The following is a 14,643-nucleotide window of genomic DNA, read 5'->3' as shown; positions in this document are numbered from 1 at the left end:
CATGTCCGCCGAGTCGGTGATGCCATCCAACCATCTCATCCTCTGTCGTCCCCTTCTCCTCCTGCCCTCAATCTTTCCCAGCATAAGGGTCTTTTCCAATGAGGCAGCTCTTCGCATGAGGTGGCCAAAGTATTGGAGTTTCAGCTTCAACATCAGTCCTTCAATGAACACTCAGGACTGATCTCCTTTAGAATGGACTGGTTGGATCTCCTTACAGTCCAAGGGACTCTCAAGAGTCTTCTCCAACACCGCAGTTCAAAAGCATCAATTCTTCTGTGCTCAGCTTTCTTTATAGTCCAATTCTCACATCCATACATGACCACTGGAAAAACCATAGCCTTGACTAGATGGACCTTTGTTGGCAAAATAATGTCTCTGCTTTTTAATATATTGTCTAGGTTGGTCATAACTTATCATCAGGGGATCACAAATAATGGAAGAATAGAAAATTAAAAACAGTGGATAAAATGCTTATGGTCTCCACCCCTTTTATTTTAATACTTGGTGCAGGGGAAAAGAAATCATGAGATAATAATTTCAATTAAATAATTAACTCTGTTAATGGTGTTTACTAATGTCCCATAATAGCAGATATACCACCAGATGGTAAATTTTACCCAGTAAATGTAGCTTCAAAGAGCTCAATTAAACGAAACCTTCTTGTGGGTCTACCATATAGCAATTATTGCTCTAAACATGTGTATTTCAATTTATAAGAGTTGAAGCATAGTTTAAATATATGAGGAGATTCATCTTTTATAAAAACCAGTGAGCATCTTTTGCTTTTTGTTTGTTTTGGCTGCACTGTGTGGCTTGTGGGATCTTGTAGTTCCCTGACCAGAGGTTGAACTCTGGCCCTTGGCAGTAAAAATGTGGAATTCCAACCACTGGAGAACCAAGGTATTCTCCAGTGGGCATCTTTTGAATACTGAAAAAAAATTAATTGATCTGTTTTATGAATAATCACCCCTTAATTTTGTAAAAAGAATTTCTAGGTTGAGATGATTAATGTTAGCTATTATTCCTAATTTTTTTACCCTTTAAAAACTATTTGCAAGCAATAAAAATTATAGAGAAAAGAAAACACCCTTAAAAACCCATTATTGTAGAATAACTTCTGCTTAACTATTATCATTTATAGATTTTCTATTTGAGTATATTCTCATCATTTTGTGTGTGTGTGTGTGTGCATTCTGGGTTGGTATCCTGTGAAATTCCACTCATACACACCAAAAAGTGAACGAGGGAATGGCTCTGTAGTGAAATAAGTTACAAAAATGCCATATGCTTATCTTCTTGTAAATGAAGGCATTTGCTTAACTTTGCTTTGCTCAGCATTTCCCAAAGGTATTTGACCACAGAACTGGTTTTATTTTGCTGTTTTGTTTTGTTCTATAGCAGTTGATAAGTCAGAGAATACATCTGGAAAAATTCTGAGTTTTTGAGTGAACAGATAACAGGGTTGATTAATGTCTAATTAATAACCTATTAGAGATTAATGATTAATTCCTTTTAAGGCTCTGGAGAAATAAGATAGTTTGGATGTTTGAGGAAGAACCTCTTTCAAAGATGGGACAAAGATAGGGAGGTCTGAGTGGGAAGTGACTTGAGGGGCCCTGAAAATTCAGGCAAATCCTGAGGGCACTGTATTTGTTTTCTTTTTTCCTCCAGATTTATTGACCTGTAATTGACATATAACATTGTATAAGTTAAACATGTACAATATGTTGATATGTTAATATATTGCAGAATGATTGCCAGTATAACATTAGCTCATACCTCATCCCATCACATAATCACCATTTCTTTTTCTTTTCTGAGAAAATTTAATATCAACTCTCTTAGCAACTTGTGAGTATATAATATAGTGTTATTAGTTATAATCCCTATTCTGCGCAATAGATCCCAGAACTTGTTGATCTTTTAGCGAAAGGTCTACACCCCTTGACCAATATCTCAACATTTCTCCCACCACTGCCCCTACCCCACGCCTCCCTGCCCGCCGAGCCCCTGGTAACTTCCACTCTACTCTCTGTTTCTCTGACTTCAACTTTCTTAGGTTCCACATATAAGTGATATCATGCAGTATTTGTCTTTCTCTGACTTACTTCACTTAGCATAATGTTCTTTGATGTTAACTATTATAATTGTTTTGCCATTTTTTAGCAATAATTTCTTTCTTTTTAAATTTGTTTTTAATTGACGTATAATTGATCTACAATGTTGTATCAGTTTCTGGTGTATAGCAAAGTGATTTAGTTACACATATATATGTATTATTTTTCATATTTTTTCATTATGGTTTATTACAGGATATTGACTATAGACCTGTGCTATATAGTAGGACTTTGTTGATCTATCTTTTTTTTTTTTTTTTGGCCACGCCACATGCCTTGTAGGATCTTAGTTTCCTGACGAGAGATTGAACCTGGGCCATGGCAGTGACAGTGCCAAGTCCTAACCACTGGACCACCAGGGAATTCCCTATCCATTCTATATGTAATAGTTTGTATCTGCTAATCCCAAACTCCCAATCTATTGCTCTCTGACCCACCTGCCTCTTGGCAACCACAAGTCTGTTCTCTATGTCTTTGAATCCATTTCTGTTTCATTTGTGTCGTACTTTAGATTCCACATATAAGTGATATCATATAGTATTTGTCTTTGATTTACTTCACTTAGTATGATAATCTCTAGGCCCATCCATGGTGCTGCAAATGGCATTATTTCATTCTTTTCTATGGCCAAGTAGCATTCTGTTGTATATATATGTACTACATCTTCTTTATCCATCTATTAATGGACATTTAGTTTGTTTTCATATTTTGGCTGTTAGCAATAAAGTATTTTAATTAAGATATGTACATTTTAAAATACATAATGCTATTGCACACCTAACAGACTAGGGGGAAACAAAAACATTCATGTGACTCACTTTATTGTGATATTTGCTTTATTGCAATGGTTTGGAGCCAGAACCACAGTATCTACGTGTATGCCTATTTGTAGACTTCCTTGGTGGCTCAAGGAAGATAAAGAATATCTTTATAAAGAATCCGCTTGCTGGTGCAGGAGACATGGATTCAATACCTGGGTCAAGAAGATCCCCTGGAGGAAGACATGTCAACTCACTCCAGTATTCTTGCCTGGGAAATCCCATGGACAGAGGAGGCTGGCAGGCTATAGTCCATGGGGTCATGAAAGAGTCAGACATGACTTAGCAGCTAAGCAACAACAAATGCCTACTTGTATGTGTGTATACATATATATCTCCACATCTTCTTTATTGATTCATCTGTTGTGGATGGACACTTAAGTTGTTTCCGTATATTGGCTATTGTGAATAATCCTTCACTGAATATGGGTGTGCCAACATCTCTTTGAGATTTTGTTTCCATTCTCTATGGATATGTGTCCAAGAAGTGGAATTGCTGGAACACATGATAGTTCTTTTTTAATTTTTTGAGAAACCTCCATACTGTTCTCCACAGTGGCTGCACCAATTTACATTCCCACCAACAGTGCATAGTATTCCCTCTTCTCCACATCCTCACCAATACTTGTTATCTCTTGTCTTTTCAAAGATAGTCATTCTAGCAGATGTGAGGTCATATCTCATTGTGGTTTTGATATGCATTTATTTCCCTTACAATTTGTTATGTCAAACACTTTTTCATGTACCTGTTGACCATTTATATGTCTTTTTTGGACAAATGTCTATTTAGGTCCTTTGCCCAGTTTTAAAATGGTCTATTTGTTTTTTGCTTGTTGAGTTGTATGAGTTGTTTTTGTTTTTTGGTTATTAACCTCTTATCAGGTATATGATTTACAAATTGTCCTCCCACTCCATAGATTGCCATTTGATTGTGTTGAGAGCCTCTCTGCTGTATAGAACTTTTTAGTCCCGCTTATTTACTGATATAGTCCCACTTATTTATTTTTGCTTTTGTTGCTTGTGCTTTTGGTGCCATGTCTAGGAAATTGCTGCCAAAGATAAACGTCAAGGAGCTTTTCTCCTATGCTTTTTTTCCTAGGAATTTTATAGTTTCAGGTCTCATGTTTGTCTCTAATGCATTCCAAGTTAATTTTTGTGAGTGCTCTAAGATAGCAGTCCAACTTCATTCTTCTACATATAATTACCCAGTTTCCCCAGTTTCACAGCACCATTTATTGAAGAGACACTTCTTTCCTCATCTAGTATTTTTGGCCTCCTTATCAAATATTGGTTAATCATGTATGCAAGGGTTTACTTATGGGCTCTTAATTCTGTTCCGTTGGTCTATGTGTCTATGGGCTCTTAATTCTGTTCCGTTGGTCTATGTGTCTATTTTTATGTCAATATCACACTGTTTGGATTACTATAGCTTTGTAGTATGGTTTGAAATCAGGAAATGTGATGCCCCCAGCTTTGTTCTTCTTTCTCAAGATTGCTTCAGCTATTTGGGGGTCTTTTGTGACTCCATAAACATTTTTGGATTGTTTTCTATTTCTGTGAAAAATGTTAGTAGAACTTTTATAGGGGTGGCATTGAATCTATAGATGCCTTTGGGTAGTAAAGGCATTTTAACAATATTAATTATTCTGATCCATGAGCTTGGGATGCGTTTCCATTTGTGTCTTCTTCAGTTTCTCTCATCAGAATTGTTAGTGTGCAGATCTTTTATCTCCTTGGTTAAATTTATTCCTAAGTATTTGATTGTTTTAGATGCTGTTGTGAATGGGATTGCTTTATTTCTTTTTAACGTGCTTTGTTGTTAGTGTATAGAAATGCAGCTGTTTTCTGTATGTTGGTTTTTGTATTCCACAACTTTGCTGAATTCATTGATTAGTTCTAACAGTTTTTTGGTGACATCTTTAGGGTTTTCTATACATCAGATCATACTACCTGCAAACAAAGATAATTTTATTCCTTCTCTTACTATTTGGATGCCTTTATTTCTTTTTTTTACCTGATTATTCTGACTAGGACTTCCAGTACTGTACTGAGTAGGAGTGATGAGAGTGGGCACCCTTGCCTTGTTTCTGACCTTAGAAAGCTTTCCACATTTCACCATTCACTATGATATTAGTTGTGGGTTTGTCATATATGGCCTTTATTTTGTTGATGTATCTGTCTTTTAAGGGCTTGCCCAGTGGCTCAGTGGTAAAGAATCTGCCTGCAGTACAGGAGACATGGGACATGCAGGTTTGATCCCTGGGTCAGGAAGATCCCCTGGAAGAGGGTATGGCAATCGATTCCAGTATTCTTGACAGGAAAATCTCATGGACAGAGAAGCCTGGCAGGGTACAGTCCATGGGGTTGCAAAGAGTTGGGCATGACTGAAGTGACTGAGCACATGTGTCTTCTATATCCAATATGTTGAGATTTTTTATAATGAAAGATGTTGAACTTTATCAAATTCTTTTTCTGCTTCTACTAAGATACATGATTTTTATCTTTCATTCTATTAATGTGGTATATCATATTTATTGATTTGAATGTGTTGAATCATCCTTGCATCCCAGGGATAAATCCCACTTGATTATGGTATGTGATCCTTTTAATGTCCTGTTGGGTTCAATTTGAGAATATTTTGTTGAGAATTTTTGTATTTATATTCATCAGGGATATCTATATCTATATTTTGTGTGTGTGATGTCTTTATCTGACTTTGCTATCAGGGTAAGTGTTAGCCTTATTAATAAGTTTGGGAATGTTCCCTCCTCTTCAGTTTTCTGAAAGAGTTTGAAAAGGATTGGCTTTAATTCTTCTTTAAATGTTTTGTTGAATTCACCAGTGAAATCATCTGGTCTTGGACTTTTCTGTTTTGGGAGGTTTTTTAATATTACTGATCGAATTTCCTTATTCAGTGCTGATCTGTTGAAATTTTCTTTCTTCATGATTCAGTCTTGGTAGGCTATATGTTTCTAGGAATTTATCCATTTCTTCTAGATTATCCAGTTTATTGACATATAATTGGTTATTAGTAGTCTCTTGTGATCCTTTGTATTTCTGTAGTATCAGTTGTAATGTCTCCTTTTTCATTTCTGATCTTGAATCATCTCTTTTCTTCTAAGTTAGGCTACCTAAAGGTTTTTCAATTTTGTTTCTCTTTCTTTAAAAAGTGCTTATTTTTTCTGATCTTTCTAATGTTTTTTCTGGCCTCTATTTCATTTATTTCTGTTCTGATCTTTGTTATTTTATTCCTTTTGTTATCTTTGGACCAAGTTTATTCTTATTTTTCTAGTTCCTTGAGGTATAAAGGTAGGTTGTTTATTTGAGAATTTTTTCTTAATGTAGGCATTTATAATGATAAAATTCCATCTTAGAACTGATTTTGCAGCACCCCATAGGCTTTATTTTTCATTTTCTAACTGTTAGTTTTGTATTGGGGTATAGCTGATTAACAATGTTGCAATAGTTTCAGGTGGACAGCAAACATACTCAGCCATGCATATATGTGTATCCATTCTCCCACAAACTCTCATCCCACCCAAGCTGCCACATGACATTGAGCAGAGTCCCATGTCCTATACAGTGTGTCTTTGTTGCTTCTCCATTTGAAATATAGCAGTGAGTACATGACCTTCCCAAAGTCCCTAACCATCCCTTCCTCCATCCATCCTCCCACCCCTCTACAATCATAAATGCCTTCTCTAAACTATGAGTATCTGTTTTGTAAGTAAGTTTTTTTGTATCATTTCTTTTTAGATTCTACATATAAGGGATGTCATGCAACATTTCCCTATCCCATAGGTTTTAATATGATGTACTTCCATTTTCATTTGTTTTAAGATATTTCTTGAATTTTCTTTAGATTTCTTCTTTGACCTTTGGTTGTTCAGGAGCATGTAATCTAATCTCAACATATTCATGAATTTTTCAGCTTTACTCCAGTTAGTGTGTACTTTTTTTCTATTACTGCGTAACAAATTACCACAAACTTAGTGGCTTAAAGCAATACACCTGTATTATCTCACAGTTTCTGTGGATCTGGAGTCTAGGTGTAGATAAGCTGGGTCCTCTGCTCATTGTCTCACGAGGCTGCCATTGTATATCAGCTGGGCTGCCTTACCTTGCTGAAGTCCTCTTCCAAACTCATGTTGTTGGCAGAACTGTTTCTTGGTACTGTGGAACTGAGGTTGCCAAATTTCTTACTGATGCCAGCTCACTCTCAGAGGCTGCTTGCATTCCTTGCCATGAGGCCATCTCACAACATGGCGCTTACTTTTTCAAGGCCAACAAGGGTAAGTCTCTCAGTCCAACCTGCTAAGATGGACTCCTACCGAATATCCCATCACCTTTGCCTTGTAACGTAACTGAAAGGAGTGACATCTCACCATCTTTGCGACATTCTGTTGGTCAGAAGCAAATCATAAGTTCTACTTGTACCCAGGAAGGGGTTATGCACAGCTGTGAGTCTTTGAGGGTCACCTTAGGGTATATCCACCAAAAGCGCCGAGGGCCTACGGATGGGAGGTCAGGGTGAGGGGTAAGGGGCTAAGAGGCTAGGGCAAAATCAGAGAGAGAAAAGAAGTCCAGAATATGGCACAGCAGGCTTTCCAGGCCAACTTCCCCTCTTTTATAACTGAACTCAGTTCTCTGCTGCTCTGCAGCTTGTATTTAATGTACAAGTTTATGCACTCAGCGCTCTCCTCTTAGAATTCCTTGCTCATTGTTGTTATCACCCAGGGTCAGCATCGAGATTCAGGAGGCCTCCCAGGTAGACGGATTTGTTTACCCAGGCTGGGTTATGTAATACTTTGGCCTCTTTTGTAGCTTCACCTCCTTCTGGCATCAGTATGCACTAAGCAGGGAAGAGATACAAAAGCCTTGTTCAAGGAGAAACAAAAAATACCCACATCGTTAATTTAAACATGTTTTCCTTGAATACAAAATATAGATTTTTTTGGCCTTCAAAATGACAAGGCAAAAAACTGCTGCTTGTAAAATTCTTCTCTTTCTTTTCCCCAAAGCACGTTAACAGTCCTATAGCACAATGTACCATGTAATTACTCACCAAGTACTAGGTTATGATTCTTCTGTTCAGCTACAGAAATTAGCATGTACATATAGTCTGAGAGAAACAATTGGCTGCAAAGAAAATTAAGAAATGTATCGTCTCCTATTGGATTCCTATCAAGTTTTCATGGAGAAGTGTGTGGATGGCGAACTCCTGAGGCCTTTGCTGCAGGCATCCATCTTTTTTTTGTACTCCAGGGATGGTCAGCTGCCCTAGAAGAGTGTAAAGTCTGGACCTTCCCCATGGAGTCTGCTAATTCCTAGCCAACAGTGGGGACAGGAGTGCAGCTGGGAGTCAGGGGTTCTGGGTCCAAGCTCTCACCTTAACTGTGAATTGGCTGCATGGTGTCAGACCAACAACTTGACTCTTAAGCATCAATTTTGTTGCTTGTGAAGCTCTTTCCAGTTCTCAAGTGCTGAGCTCTGTGTAAAGAATGACATGTTCTAGTGTGTTTAGCAAAAGACTGGAGGTGGTGAACTGATCTGGAGAATGAAAGGGTTTGTGACAGTGCAAGCAGAAAAACAGTTCTTATGGGTTATGAGTTGGTCTCTCCAGGGAATAGTGACTTTTGTTATCTAAATACCATGTACAAAACAAAAAGCAGTGTCTGGAAATAAAGGAGAATATTGATAATTTACTCCTTTTTAAATCAACCAAAATAATTTTAACTGGATATGGAAAAACACTCTGTATTGAAGAGGGAATATATTTTAATCACATAGCTCAATGAATTTTCACAAATTGAACACATTCACCAACACTCAGAGGAAAAAATAGAATATTAGCGGTCTTTTCTGAGAAGACCCACGCATACTCCCTTCTCCAAGGATAACTGTTTTCTTAACTTCTAACAGCATAGGTTTGTTTCACTAGGATCTGTGCTGTATTATACTGGATCAGATGCTAGGTACCTTCTACGACTGGCTTCCTTCACTCAACATTGTGAAATTCATCCGTATTGATGAGACATTATATGTTGTTCCTTTTCTTTGTTGAGCCATATTCTATTAGAAGAATATAGGTGTTTCTTTATTCATTCTACTATGTATCAACATTTAGGTGGTTTCTAGCTTTTGGCTATTATGAATGGTGTTACTATGAGTATTCTTAATACTTACCTTTAATTAATCTGTGTATGCATTTCTGTGGAAAATAAACCGAAGAGTGGAATTGCTGAGTCATGGGATGTACTTTTGTTGAGATTTTATAGATACTGCTAAACAGTTTTACAAAATAGTTATATCAATCTGTGGTCCCGTCCAGCATGTGTGAGAATTCAGTTGCTCTACTCCTTGCTCTCCATCTTTTTTGTTTTAGACATTCCAATGGGTAAGTCATGATAGCAACATAAGGTTTTAATGTGCATTTCCCTGATAACTCATGCAGTTGAGTATTTACTCATATGTTTGTTGACCATTTAGATAAACTCCTGTGAGCTATTTGTTTAAATTTTTCATCCATTTAACCATGATGTTGTTTGCTTCTTCAATGATTCATAGAATTATATCTATATCTATTTACATTAATCCTTATTTCTTTTTTTTTTTTTTTTTTTGCATTGAACAATTATTCTAATTGCGGCATAATGTAGCAGCTAAACATACAATTTCTGGAAAGAGACTGTATGAGTTTAAATCCTGCCTCCACATGTGACCTTGGACAAGTTGCTTAATCTTTGTAATCCTCAATTTCCTTACCTTTAAGTTGGTTTCATAGTACTTTCTATCTCATGTGCTTAGTTGCTCAGTCATGTCCAACTCTTTGCCACCCCATGGACAATAGCCTGCCAGGCTCCTCTGTCCATGGGATTTTGCAGGTAAGAATACTGGAGTAGGTGGCCATTTCCTTCTCCAGGGTACTGCCTCATAGGGTTATGTGGATACATAATTTAATTATGTGAGTCCTTTATTGAATATATGTACTGTAAACAATGTAATTTTTAATTAATTAGTTTAGTGCCTACTACAGGCTCCTCCTCTAAGCATAGTGCAAAAGGAGATACACATGAGAAACACAAGGCAAGGTCATTGCCACAAGTCATTTGACATTTGACTGGGAAACAAGGCAGCCACATGAGCAGGCGTTGAGTAACAGATGCAGTGGGTATGGGATGAAAAGCCTTGTTGAGACATGAAGTCCTCTGAACCCTTCTGGAATTTGAAGTAGTTTGGAGAACATGCCAAGGGTCATGAGAAGAAAGGAAGTACCTATGCTGATTACTTTTCCAACCAAAAGGTCTGTTTAGTCAAAGCTATGATTTTTCCAGTAGTCATGTATGGGCTGATTACTTTGCCAACAGAAAGGTCTGTTTAGTCAAAGCTATGATTTTTCCAGTAGTCATGTATGGATGTGAGAGTTGGACTATAAAAAGCTGAGCACTGAAGAATTGATGCTTTTGAACTGTGGTGTTGGAGAAGACTCTTGAGAGTCCCTTGCACTGCATGGGGATCCAACCAGTCCATCCGAAAGGAAATCAGTCCTGAATATTCATTGGAAGGACTGATGCTGAAGCTGAAACTCCAATACTTTGGCCACCTAATGTGAAGATCCATTTCACTGGAAAAGACCCTGATGCTGGGAAGATTGAGGGCAGGAGGAGAAGCAGGCGACAAAGGATGAGATGGTTGGATGGCATCACTGACTTGATGGACATGAGTTTGAGTAAGCTCTGGGAGTTGGTGGTAGACAGGGAAGTCTGGCATGCTGCAGTCCATGGCATCGCAAAGAGTTGGACACGACTGAGTGACTGAACTGAACTGAACTGATGCTGATACCTGGAGAATAAACAGGAATTGGAGAATCTCAAACAACCCTAGCACATGCTAGCAGGCAGGCAAGAATTTCATTTACTCCTGTAAAATGAGGCTCCAAGTCTAGTCACAGTGAGGGATTTGTGATGGGGCTGTATACACATCCAGGCCCACTTGAATGTGTGTTATTACTTGAAAGCCTTCCTTTTTAGAAGTTTAAAAATAAGACAAGGAAGAAGACAATGAACAAAAGAAAGCATAGCCTTCCTTCATCTGAAGTGACGAGAAAGTACTCGATGGGTTTTACTACAGATTTGTATTTCTCTTGCCGGGTTTTCCATCAGACACTTTATTTTTTTTCTTTTATTTTTTAACTTTACAATATTGTATTGGTTTTGCCATATATCAAAATGAATCTGCCACAGGTATACATGTGTTCCCCATCCTGAACCCTCTTCCCTCCTCCCTCCCCGTACCATCCCTCTGGGTTGTCCCAGTGCACCAGCCCCAAGCATCCAGTATCATGCATTGAACCTGGACTGGCAACTCGTTTCATATATGCTATTATACGTGTTTCAATGCCAGTCTCCCAAATCATCCCACCCTCTCCTTCTCCCACAGAGTCCAAAAGACTGTTCTATACATCAGTGTCTCTTTTGCTGTCTCGTATACAGGGTAGATGGTAACATCAGACACTTTAAACTCACATTTTGCAAAGGCCTTTGATTCTCTCCTTTCTTTGAAGTTAGCTCATCAAGTATTAGTGAGAGATTATTTAAGGAAGGAGACTAATAAGTTTATTGAAATATGAGAGATTTTATTCTTTTCTGAGCAGACTTTACTGATATATAAATCAGTCCCTTAAAAGGTAAGATCACCATGTTTTCTTCGTTTCTCCTTGAAGAGTATTATAATGGCAAACACGTATTGAGTGCCTACAACATTCACAGAACTGTTCAGAGCACATCCCATGTCTTTATTCATTTAATCCCCACAACAACCCTGGGAGTTTGGCACCATTATCATCAGCCCTACTGACAGATTAGGAAGGTGACGCACCAGGAGGTTCAAGGACCTTGCTGCAGAATATACTGGTGATAAGCCGAGCTAGAATTTAAGAACAAGCAGCCTGACTCCAGAGTCTGTCTCTGCTATAAACCAAGGATCTCACAGCTTTGTCTACAGAAGGCCAGATAGTACATATTTTAGGCTTGGCGGGCCACACACTCTCTGCCACAACTGCTCAACTCAGCCTTTGTAGCGTGAAAGCAGGTGCGGATAACATGGAAATGATGAACATGTCTGTGTTTTGACAAAATATAATTTAAAAAAGCAAGGGATGGATTTGACCAGCGAACCATGATTTGCCTGGGCTTCCCAGGTGGCGCTAGTGGTAAAGAACCCACCTGCTAATGCAGGAGACATAAGAGATGTGAGTTCGATCCTTGGATCAGGAAGATCCCCTGGAGGAGGTCATGGCAACCCCTCCAGTATCCTTGCCTGGGGAATCCCATGGACAGAGGAGCCTGGCGGGCTATAGTCCATAGCGTCACACAGAATTGGACACAACTGAAGTGACTTAGCACACACATACACACCATGACTTGCCAAACTTCCACTGTAAACTACACAGCACAAAGATAAATAGGGATATGTATACAAATGTTTTGGAGAAGGCAATGGCACCCCACTCCAGTACTCTTGCCTGGAAAATCCCATGGATGGAGGAGCCTGGTGGGCTGCAGTCATGGGGTCGCTAAGAGTCGGACACGACTGAGCGACTTCACTTTCAATTTTCACTTTCATGCATTAGAGAGGGAAATGGCAACCCACTCCGGTGTTCTTGGCTGGAGAATCCCAGGGACGGGGGAGCCTGGTGGGCTGCCGTCTATGGGGTCGCACAGAGTCGGACACGACTGAAGCGACTTAGCAGCAGCAGCAGCATACAAACGTTTTAAGTCAGATCTGCTTTTTGCTGCTTTCTATTTCCTGTTTCCTGGTCAGACATCAGTGGTTCTCTACTTGGAGTGATTGTTTCTGAGGATATTTGGCAATGGTTCCAAATAGGAAAAGGAGTACATCAAGGCTGTATATTGTCACCCTGCCTATGTAACTTATATGCAGAGTACATCATGAGAAATGCTGGGCTGGAAGAAGCACAAGGTGGAATCAAGATTGCCGGGAGAAATACCAATAACCTCAGATATGCAGATGACACCACCCTCATGGCAGAAAGTGAAGAGGAACTAAAAAGCCTCTTGATGCAAGTGAAAGAGGAGAGTGAAAAAGTTGGCTTAAAGCTCCACATTCAGAAAACGAAGATCATGGCATCTGGTCCCATCACTTCATGGCAAATAGATGGGGAAACAGTGGAAACAGTGTCAGACTTTATTTTTTTGGGCTCCAAAATCACTGCAGATGGTGACTGTAGCCATGAAATTAAAAGATGCTTACTCCTTGGAAGGAAAGTTATGACCAACCTAGATAGTATATTAAAAAGCAGACATTACTTTGCCAACAAAGGTCTGTCTAGTCAAGGCTATGGTTTTTCCTGTGGTCATGTATGGATGTGAGAATTGGACTATAAAGAAAGCTGAGTGCCGAAGAATTGATGCTTTTGAACTATGGTGTTGGAGAAGACTCTTGAGAATCCCTTGGACTGCAAGGAGATCCAACCAGTCCATCCTAAAGGAGATCAATCCTGGGTGTTCATTGGAAGGACTGATGCTAAAGCTGAAACTACAATACTTTGGCCACCTCATGCAAAGAGTTGACTCATTGGAAAAGACCCTGATTCTGGGAGGGATTGAGGGCAGGAGGAGAAGGGGATGACAGAGGATGAGATGGCTGGATGGCATCACTGACTTGATGGACATGAGTTTGGGTAAACTCCGGGAGTTGGTGATGGACAGGGAGGCCTGGCATGCTGTGATTCATGGGGTTGCGAAGAGTCGGACACGACTGAGTGACTGAACTGAACAGACATTTTTGTTTATCACAGCTGGGGGATTTCTGTTTGTCTCATCTGTATAGGCCATGGATAATGTTCAAAATGTATAGGGTAGCCACCTAGAGTAAAGAATTATGTGGTCCTGAATGTCAACTGTGCTGAGCTTGAGAAACCCTCAACTAGTTGAATTAAATTCATCTTTCAGCCTATAGCGTGTCCCTTCCTCTCTGTTTCTCTCAGCATGATAGTACCCTTCTCTCTTACTGCCCCCTAGGTATTGATAGATCAACCCTTGCAAATAACAGCGATGATGGTGGTGGTGGTGGCAGTGGCGGTGACAGCTGACATCTATTGAGCACCCATTATGGGTTGGATAATTATACATATAATATGCTTCTCTTAAAATATCCTGTTTCATTCTAAAATAAATTCATAAGTAGGGATTATGATTTTGTTTCTTCACTAAGAAATACAAATGCTTATATGCAAAGCCTGGCTCTTTCCGTTCTGCCTCACTGCCTCATTCTTATAATGAATTACATCTTTGGACATAGGATTTCAAGATTTGGACAGCCCCCATGAGCACCAACTGTGCCTAGAAAACAGTGCTAGATTTTTTGTCTTCAGGTTTTATTTGTAAGATCTCTTTTCTAACCATCATTAACTCAAAAATAGATTTTCTGAAAGTCTGGGATTGAAAAATTGATGTTTGCCTCCTTTTTCCACATCAGGAAATAAGGTCAATGGTCAACCCCATGCCTTCTCTGTTGATAATAGCTTTTTGCCTTCCATTAGTACATGTAGGCATTTTCCCTTTCCATTGCTTTATCTCCTGCTTAATTTGCCTTGGGATCGAGCTCCCACTGACCAGAAAGGGAGTAACCTGTGGACACAGATTGAAAGAGAAAGACAGCTGAAGAGCAGAGCAAATATGAACTCA

At 39.0% G+C, this 14,643-nt stretch overlaps 1 non-coding gene across 1 annotated transcript; it reads right to left on the bottom strand.

The window, feature by feature from the left end:
• Nucleotides 1–2,407: 2,407 nt before the first annotated feature.
• TRNAD-GUC (transfer RNA aspartic acid (anticodon GUC)) lies at nt 2,408–2,479 on the bottom strand. The gene has a single exon. It is a non-coding gene; the product is annotated as a tRNA-Asp (tRNA).
• Between the last annotated feature and the right edge of the window lie 12,164 nt (nt 2,480–14,643).

This window comes from Bos indicus, chromosome X (assembly GCF_029378745.1).
Source record: "Bos indicus isolate NIAB-ARS_2022 breed Sahiwal x Tharparkar chromosome X, NIAB-ARS_B.indTharparkar_mat_pri_1.0, whole genome shotgun sequence".
Classification (NCBI taxonomy): domain Eukaryota; kingdom Metazoa; phylum Chordata; class Mammalia; order Artiodactyla; family Bovidae; genus Bos; species Bos indicus.
The sequence above is the reverse complement of the archived record's forward strand: the minus strand, read 5'-3'. Positions and strand labels throughout refer to the sequence as shown.